We start from the raw sequence: 10,714 nt of genomic DNA on the forward strand, positions 1-10,714 counted from the left end.
ATTGGAAAATCCCCGAAATCGCAGACTGTGGAGTTGGATCAAGAACTAAGAGACTGGGAAATGCACATACTATGTCCATTTCTCCTGGACGTTTCCCCACTGTACTATCTCCACCAGCCACACTTGGTTCTTAATAGACAGTTGAATAGAGTATGAAGCTTAAGTTTCCCACTAAACTTTCCCATTAATCTGTCTCCAAAACTCCCCACCAGCCCTGAGGAATTCATTGGATAAACGAGAAATGCTTAGGAAAATCATAGGAAAGAATTGGTTGTAAATTTTAACTTGTGATTCTCTCCAGCTAGTGCCCATAGCAGAACCCAACTGAGGCTGGAACTTCAAAGTGGCTTCGCCCTCAACATAGAATTGAGGGGAAGGCAATAAACATCAGTCAGTACCATGCTCATGATTTTTGCCAAACCCAAGTATCACTTAACTACTGTCTTAATTACTTAATTACTTAAATTTTTTATAACAGTCAAATAAAGGATATAACTCAGATTTCATATTCCTTTAGTAAATTTAAAACCAGTGTCACCCACAGAAAGTAACTATAAAAATAAATACAATAAAAATGAAATATATTATTAAATTTTACCCAAAAAAAAGTCATTTTCAAAGATGCTGAGCCTGGGAGCTGCCCTCTCTTTCTTAAAAAGAGAAACTAACAAGTGTTAGGAAAGTAAGGCATTAGTCTTCCAAACTGTAACTTTCTCTTAACATAATCCGAAGATTGAAATGCATTTAATTTTTATACTTTGAATGCTATATCTCTATACTAAAATTACTTCTCATACCACAGGTAGCACATATCTCAACCTTTGGTACATACTAAATGTAATAGATGGACATCGTTGGCATGCACCAATGTACAATCCCTGATTCTGCTATTTACTGGATTTAATTTTGGACACTTATTTTCTCCATGCTTCAATTTCTTTATATGAAAAATGGGAATAACATCTACCCCTTAGTGTTGTGGAAAAGATTAATATAGATAGTTGATATAAAGGGCCCTGGCCCATAATAGGCATTTGGTTAATGTTTTCTCCATTTCTCTTCAGGTACTAAAACTTCCTCTTCTCCAAATTCCTCTAACCCATCTGTGATAACATCTCTGAGATGGCCCTAATGATCCCTGCCTCCAAGTTGGTATTCAGAGCCTCTCATAGTCCTTTCTCATACTGAATAAGGTTTGGTCTCTGCGACTAATAGGTCATGGCAGTAGTGGTGGTATGTCACTTCTGATACTAAGTCATAAAAAATATCGTAGCTTCTGCGCTCTTCTCTCTCTTGGATCACTGGCTCTGGGTAGAGCCAGCTACCATGTCATGACAAGAAGCCCACGTGGTCAACGGCCAGTGGGGAGAGAAAATGCCTCCATTTAAACTCAGCACAGAGTTGAGATTTAGAGAGTAGAGAGAATGAGGACCCAAAGAAGGAGAGAAGCAGAGAAGGAGGTGAGGCAGTGTTTAGGACCACACATATAAATGAGAAGATGAGGAAACTGGACTTGAAGGGTGGAAACATCACCTGCAGACATACAGCAACAGCCTGAGCCCCAGTGTAGTCAAGCCACATGGGTCCCCTTGCATGTAGAGAGACCACAGAACCAGTTCCATGGGAAAAACCACACCAGCTAGTCATGAGTGAAATAGTGTAGGATGAGGAAGCAAGTTTTCTTTGGCACCTGCTACCTCATCAACTCCAGCAGCTAAGGTGAGTGAGAGAATAAAACAACTCTGTAATCAGTCTCCTCTTATCAGCTTACCTCACCCTAACCGCATGCCCAGGAGTCTATTTCCAATCCTATCAGAACCTAGATTGGTTGCCACACCTTAAGTTAAATTTTTCCAAGAGTTGCTCAAAAAATTCCCTCATTCTTTCAATATATATTCATATGTGCCAACTATTGTATTAGGCATTAAGCATACAATGAGAACAAAGCATATATAGCTCTATATTCATTGGAACATTTAGTGTAGACAGGAAACATCTCTCTCCCTCATATATATGTACGTATTTCTGTGTGTGTGTATAATACATAAATATGTATGCAAATTGTGATGATTGCTTTGAAGAAAAAGGATAGATTCTATGCAAGGATGACATTCAAAATATTTAACAGAGTGCATAGCATAAGCACCTACCAATCAAAACAGATGTCAGTGTAATCTGAATGAAGACTCTCTGAACAATTGTTCTGCCTGTCTTGGTAAAAAATCATAGTACTGCTGGTTTTATGAAGGGAATGTACCTGTAGACCCTAACTTTGATTATGTAAGTGAAGCTAGTGACATTTAAGCTAAGGCAAAAGGATAAAGAGTTAGCCAGGCCAAGAGAGGAAAGGCAGGGAAAACATTTCGAGAGAGGGCAGACCCTAAAGCCCTGCTCATCAAGACATCCCATCAAGAGCCCCAAGATTAGTGGATAGGTTATAGGCAAGTCATTAATGCCTAAAGAGCAGGGTGGTGTGAAACTAGGGGCAGTGACATGATCTGAGTTACTACTGCTAACACCATGACTAGCTAATATTAAGTAAATGCTTATTAAGTTTACTTTTCTTATTTGAGCCTCACAGTGACCTTTTAAGGTGTCGTTATCCCCTTTCCACTGATTTAAAAACTTGGCACAGGCAGGTTAAATCACTTTCCTAAGGAAACTCAAATAATAAAAGGTGGGGCTGAGAGTCTACCCCAGCCTGTTCTCTTCATCAGCAGGATGCAAACTTTAAAGAGACCACTCTGTCAGAAGAAAATGAATGAACACAGATTAATTGAAATGGGGAAAGCAGTCAAGAGGCTATCACAGACATCAGGAATGCAAGGCCTCTTTTGGTAACAGATAAATGAAGTGCAATTCGGAGAAATTTGGGCAAAAAGGGGACTTTGTTGGCTTATATAACTAAACTGTGGGGTGGCATGTGATGTGGCTGACTAGGGAAAACTAAAACCAGTGACAAGGGGATGCCTCCAAGTCTCTTATCTTTTCTTTGTTTTCTCAGATCCATATCCCTTGACATGATAGGAAATGGCCACCAACGGTACCTGCTCTCACATCTCACAGCTTGCCCAAGAGAGAGAGTCTGAATCTCTTCTTTCAGCTTCTGTGTCTAAAATCCCAGGACAGGGCTCTGATGGGTCAGGTGCCTACCCTTGTGGTGGGGAGGTGAGTATGGTGCAGGAAATAATGAGAGCAGCCTCTGGTAGAATCACATGGTTAGTATGGGGAAGCAACAGATCCATCAGAGAAAGGGAGTTTGTTCCCCATCCCCCAAAAGAGAATGCTACACAAATAAAACAAAAGATGTTCACTACATTGGAGAAGAAGAGATAGCCACTTGGACTGAGATGGTGGTAGCAGAAATGGAGAATGTGTGCAGATTCAAAATATATTTTGGAGATTCGGTGAGAGAGGTCAATACTATTGTTTCCTGGGTTCATTCATTTCTTTATTAAGTGTATACCTACTATGTGCCAGGCACTTCTGGGCACTGGCTATACAGTGGTGAACAATACAGGTCTCTGACCTCATTAAGTTAACATTTTAGTGAAGGAGACTGACAAGTCACAAGTAAACAGACCAAAAAATATAAAATTATAACTTGTGTTAAGTGTTAAAAGAGAAACAAAGGTGCAAGCATGAAGAATAATGGGAAAGACCCATTTCTGTGGTGACATTTAAACTGAGGCCTGGAGACAGTTGTAGGAAAAATAGAAGAGATTTTCCAGCAGTGCAGTTGAATCTCTAACATCCCTCCTTTATCAAGAAAGAGCAATGCAGCTTTGTGGAATTCTCACCCTCCTCTCTGTATTCCAATGGTGGTCCTGAATGACTAATGCAATGAAAGTAAACTAATCCCTCTTAGTATTGATTGGCTCAGGAACCCAAGCTTAACTAAGCTAATCATTGTGTGGTATTCACCTGGTGACAGTTATTGGTTCAGGAGTTAGTATGCGACCTAAGTTGGCCTGATCAGACCAAAGGGAAGTGGAATTTTTCAGTTCCATTGTGAGGGGAGGGACAGTGCTTTATCCCACTGACTTGAACAAAGAAGCGCATAGCCCCTACTGCTCCTGACTTCTATGACCTTGAAAGGCCAACTTTAGGTTGAAGCAAAGTGAGTGGCAGAAGGAATCCTGGTCTTTGATTATGCTCTTGGGCCACTGGATATATCAACTGTAACATTTGTTCTACCTCTGAGCTTCTTGCTATAGGAACAACCATATTTTTGTGTGTGTGTGAGCTGCCTTGAGTCAGATTTCTGTTACTTCAGCCAAATATATATTAATAAACACATAAACAATAGGAACAGCATATGCCAAGGCCCTGAGGTGGGAAAAAGTTGGGATAATTAGATTAATTTAAGGGGCCACATAATAAAATGATCTAGTCAGGTTATCTTAAAGTGCAGCTAGCCCTCTCCATGCTTACCAAGTTTTTAGCTTTGCTTGTAGAGATGAGTGGCTAGCCAAGGATCACCAAGCACTGAAGACAACACTCTTAACATGAAAACAGACCAAACAAAACAGAAACAGAAAATAAGTTATCAGAGGATACAAAAACAATTCCAGGAACAAAAGAAAATAGGAGGGACTATATTTCCTTTGAGATGAAGAGGATATTGAACAAAAATAGGAGAGCTATAAAAAAAAAAAAACATTCAGAGAATAATAAAGAGTTCTTGGAAATTAAGAATATGATAACTGATAGAAAAAAATCAATAGCAGGGTTGGAAGATAAAAGTTGAAAAAAGTATTCTAGAAAACTGGACAATAAGTGATAGATAATAGGAGAGGGGGAAAAATAAGAAAATTAGAGAATCAATTCAGGAAGGTCCAACATCTGAATTATATGAATTTTGGAATGAGAAGAAAGTATAACAAAAATGTAGGGGGCCTACTGAGTGCCCATAACAAGGAATGAGAAAATATCTACCACGTATCAGGACACTGGAGTCAAAGAGAAGATCCTAAAGGCTTCTGAGACACAAAATAGGTCACATACAAAGGATGGATAATTGAATGACTTCAGACTTGTTAGCAGGAACACTGGAAGCCAGAAGACAATGGAACAATGTCATCAACTATCTGAAGAAAAATAATTAACAACCTATACTTTTTCACCCAGCTAAGCTTTCAATTAAGTATGAGAATAGAATAAAGACACATGAAGTCTCAAAGAACTTATCTGCCATGCACCCCTTTCAGGAAGCTATTGGAGATGTATTCTACCAAAAATGAGAGAGTAAACAAACAAGTCATAGAAACCAGGATAAAGAGTATCCAATGTAGAAGATAAGTGAAGGATATCCCCTGGCTGCTGGTGAAGGATCCAAAGATGACAGCTTTCCAGCAGGCTTTGGGAGAAACAATTTCAGATTGGAAGGAAAAAAATGGAAATGATAAAACTGATCAATTACCTGATTGTGTTTGAATACACTGAGAGATTTCTAGAAGAGCATATGAGAATTAATTGATAATAAGTACATAGATAACTAAAAAACTAAAGAGAGATAATTACTAATTTCAGGGGGGGAAACATATAAAAAAGGAAATGTGAACAGTACACTAATTGTTGGTTTGTAAATAATGTTTATAAACTCATGAAATGTAAACATTCAATATTGACATAACAAATGTAACATTACTACATCAGGAGGATGGAAAGTACATGCATATTTGTGAGGAAGATGAAAGCATTAAGTCCTCATTTTTAAAATAGAAGTCAGCGGCTCACATCTAAAACTTAAAAATCCAAAAATGGTATGATATTTTAAGAAAAGCAATAAATGCCAGAAGAAATAGCTAAAAGAGTTGTAATCCCCTTTAAGCACTGGGAAGCAGGATAAGAGTTACTGTTTTTCATTGTAAATCTTGTATAGAACTTGTATGTATACGTATAACTTCCATAAAAATAAATAAATACTCAGTTAAAAATCCAATTTATGGTAATGAATGAAATAGCCTAGGAGAGAGTAGAATGAGAAAGAGGTCTAGGTACAATCTCTTATGAACTCTTCATTTACTATCCCCCTCACGTCTGCCCCCTACCCCTGGTGGGCAATAAGTCTGGACTGAGAGAAGAGAGTGTTGATAGAAAAAGAACCTCCAGGAACAGATCCAGAGTCAAGGAAAGCCAGGATAGGAGAAGAATGCAGAAAGAACATGGCCGAGGGTATCCCCACAAAGAAGGTGGCTTTGCACTGGGAGTAGGTTCTAAGTCCAGGGAGACCCAGGGCTGGCTGAGGTCTCCATTCTTGTGGAGGTGCTAAATATCAATCAGGAAATGCCTGAGTTGGGGAGCTAAGGCACTTTACCCTTTCACCTTGGGCTTCTCCTGGACTGGGTGATGTTGTCTCATTCCTGACCATTGGTGCTCCTGAAAGGCTACTTGCCTCCACCAAGCACCTCTACCCTGTCCTACTACATTTATGAACATATCATGAGCAAACCCAAGGTCTCAGAGCAGCACATCCTCTCAGATACCTTTGCTTCTTCCTTGGTTCAGCCAAATTGCATTTGCATTATTCAGACAGTCATAAATTCTATCTCCTCTCCTCTCTCTGAGAGACACCAGGGGATAAAGCAAGTTTCTCTGACAGTCTCCAACCTTTTTCAATTCCAATTCTCTTCTCTTCTTCCTATTCCATGCAGCCTGCTCTCTGCTTACTAAAACCCTACTGTACAGTCCTGTAACCATCTCTCCTATGGCAATCTATTTATCTGTTCCCTTCAAGTATTCCCTTTCTAGTTCTCCCTCAACCCTTTATATGGAAGTTTAGAAGCAAGGAGTTAATACATAGCAGAGTCTGGGCTAGCCTACTGGAAAATATGTATGGTTCTACTTCTGTTCGGCTCAAGACAGGGCTTCAACTTCTTGTGCTGGGGCCATCTGTTAGCATGTACCCTAAATACAGCAGCATCAGGACCCTGGGGGAACATGTGGCTCCCAGTAAAGTGAGCTCGCTTAGTGCAGAGTGACACCCCAAAGCCACAGGGCTGCAGGCCTAGCAGACTCTGGTAAGAAGAGGAACATCTCCATGTCCAATGCATAGGTCCAAAGTATGTGGTGATAAGGAGGATGAGGGGAAAAGGGATGAGAAGATCCAAAACAATGACTCTATAGAAATAAGGTTACATATATATTTGAAAAATGTCTTCTTCCTCTTCCATATACTGATGCAGAACCTATCCTGATATAGAAGAGTATGGGCTGCTAATGTGGCATGACCTCGTAAGTGTAAAGGATAAGCACAAACTATCTTCTATATCAAGATAGGTTCAAATCCTGACCAGCCTAGGCACTGGGATTTTTATCTGTCATGGACCCTTTTAGAAATCTAGTAAAGACTATGGACCTCTCCTCAGAGTAATGTTTTTAAATACATTTTTTAAATATGGCATTTATACACCCGTATTCATAGCATTATTCGCAACAGCCAAAACATGAAAGCAATTCAAGTGTCCATTGACAGACAAATGGATAAACAAAAGGTGGATATATACATAGAATGAAATCTTAGTTAGTCTTAAAAAAATTCTGACACATGCTATAACATGAATGAACCTTGAGGACATTTTGCTAGGTTAAATAAACCAGTCACAAAAAGACAAGTACTGTATGATTCCACTTATAAGGTACCTAGAGTAGTTGAATTCATAGAAACAGAAAGGAAAAGGATGGTTGTTAGGGGCTGGGAGGAGTGGAAAATGAGGATTTGTTGTTTAATGGGTATAGAGTTTCAGTTTTCCAAAATGACAAGCGTTCTGGAGATAGTCTGTACAACAGTATGAATGTACTAAACACTACTGAACTGTGTGCTTAAAATGGTGCTGATGGTAAATTTTGTTGTGCACTTTACCATAATTAAAATTTTTTAAGTTTTTCTCACCTCAGGGCCTTGGCATATGCTGTTCCTATTGTTTATGTGTTTATTAATATATATTTGGCTGAAGTAACAGAAATCTGACTCAAGGCAGCTTACACACACACAAAAATATGGTCGTTCCTATAGCAGGAAGCTCAGAGGTAGAACGAATGTTACAGTTGATATATCCAGTGGCCCAAGAGCATAATCAAAGACCAAGATTGTGTATATAATTGCTTGCTCCACATCCCCATGTGGATTCTAACAGACAACTCAAAACGTTCAGAACTAACACTGTTCCACTTGCAGTCTTCCCTACCTCAGTTGATGGCAATTTCATCCTTCTAGTAGTTCTGGCCAAAAATCCTAGAGTTATCCTTGATGCCATTTCTCTTTCACATACCACACTCAATCCATCAGGAAATCTTCTCCCCTCAATATATCCAGAACCCTACCCCTTCTCCCACCTCCTGTTACCCGCTGGTACAAGCCACCACCATCTCTACCTTGGATTACTGCAATAACCTCCTAATTGGGCATACTGCTTTTATCCTGTCCCCTAGTCTATTCTTAAAACAGCAACCTGAGTGATCCTTTTAAAATAGAAGTGACTGCCTGTTACTCCTCCCCTCAAAACCTTGCAATGACTCCCCATTCCATTATAAGTAAAAGCCAAAGTCCTTACAATGATCCACAAGGCCTTTCATGATGTAATTGTCCCTGCTCTTTACCTTCCTGATTTCGCCTTACTACTCTCCCCCTCACTCACTTTATTCCAGTTACACTGGCCTCAACTTTTCTTCACAAACTCTAGGCAACTTCTGACTTACAGTTTGCACTGGCTAATCCCTGCATCTGGAAAGCATATCTTCCAACTGTACAACTTAGCCAATTCCCTCACCTCCTTTAGGGCATTGCTCAAATTTCATCTCCAGAAGGCCTTCTCTGACCACATTAATATACAGTCAACCCACTCCACCCTCCTCTACTTCCTCCTCCTCCACGTCCAGATCCTCTTACCTTGCTCTATTTTTCCTTTTTTCTGTAGCACTTATCACCTTTTAACATATACTATATTTTTTTAATTAAATTAATTGGAGTGACATTTGTTAATAAGATTATGTTTCAAGTGTATAATTCTATAATACATCATCTGTATATTGCCTTGTGTGCTCACCACCCAAAGTCTAGTCTCCTTCCGTCACCATATATTTGAACCCTTTTATCGTCATCAACCTCCCTCCACCCTCATATACTTTTTGTTTATACAAAATATATAAACATATATATTTTATGTTTATTTCTTAGGTGTGTTTATGATGTCTCCTTCCACTCTAGAATGTAAGCTCTCCCAAAGCAAGATCTCCCAATCTGTTCATTGATGTAGCCCAAGGATCTAGTATAGTGTCTGGTGCAGAGTAAGGGCTCAATAAATATTGTCGAATAAATGAATGAAAAATATGAATAATACCTGTTCTAAAAAAGTTATTGTAGCGATTAAATAATATGCAAAGATCCTGACACACGGTGGACACCCAACAAACGTTAGATCCCTACCTCCCTTCCCCATCCCGGAAATATCTTCCCCAGTTGCCTCCTCTTAAAGCACTGCTCCTTCCCTCCTCTTGGGCCAATTTTACCATTCTAAATTCAAGAAAATCTAACAAAAAGCCACAGATGTCATCGGAGAAGAAAAGGAACCCTGGGAGACCAGTTTATCCACTGCCACAACAAATTAGCAGATTGTCACCCAGATGGGTAGAGAGCCCTGAGGAGATGGACCAGTAAATGTTGTTGGAGTTGGAGGTTTATTGCTCTGATTTTTGAAGTCAACTTTATTAAGGTATAATTTAGATGATTTAAAATACACACGTTTTGAGTGTATAATTTGATGAGGTTTGACAAATGTTAATTTGATTTGGGGTGGAGGGCATTAAGGTCACTTGGGATTATGCAGATCTAGATATTCAGCACAGGGATCCTGGTTAGGAAAGAGAACACAACACCAAGGCTCATGGGAAACATACCCAAACAAGGATGAGTGGAAACACCAAGGGCCGACCAGAGATTGGTCCTGGGGTCTCACTGGACCAGGATCTGGATCTCCAGAATGCCTGGCAACTTTATCGTACCTCTTGGCCCTCCTGAGGGAGTAAGCTAGCTGCCTTTCACACCTATCTCAAGTGTTTACCACTTGAGAGGAGAGACCCAGGACTGAGTCTTCCTACCTCTCATCTGCCCTGTAACTCTTCTGCCATCACCCCCACCTCCGCCCATCAGTGGGGGGCGTTCCAGCCTGCGACAGCCCCGCTTCACTAATGCCACGACACTCATGGGGCCCGATTTTCTCTCCAGCCTTAGTTAGAAATCGGTTTCGGGTCTGCAGCAGTACCGCGGGCGGAGAAAAAGTAAGAGTGCTGCACCAGGTGCTGGCGTCAGGAATCCCCCTTTGGGTCCGCCATTCTCCAGTCCCTGGGGGCTCTAGGTCTTCGAGGCGTGGTAAGCCGAGCCCGCCTAGTAACCGGGCCCTCTCTTCCACCCCCCTGAGCTTAAAACCCTCCAGAGGTTACCGATTCAGCTTCACTTAGACAGCAACGCCGACTTCAGGTTGCCTGGGGGAAACTAAGGCAGGACTGAAGATTCTGGGTGACGGGTCTGTAACTTGCCGCAGACTTTCTCCTGGAACTGAGAGACTCCCTAACCGCAAGCTCAAAGAGGTGCATGCCAATCCAAGAAGAAACCGCTGGGGTTCTCATGGACGTAGGCTGGGAGAGCGAAGCGCCGCCCACGCGGCTGGGAAACCTCTGGAGTGGAGCGGGCTGTGGGTGGGGCCGGGGGTGGGAT

Source organism: Pteropus alecto, unplaced genomic scaffold (genome assembly GCF_000325575.1).
Source record: "Pteropus alecto unplaced genomic scaffold, ASM32557v1 scaffold86, whole genome shotgun sequence".
NCBI classification, from domain to species: domain Eukaryota; kingdom Metazoa; phylum Chordata; class Mammalia; order Chiroptera; family Pteropodidae; genus Pteropus; species Pteropus alecto.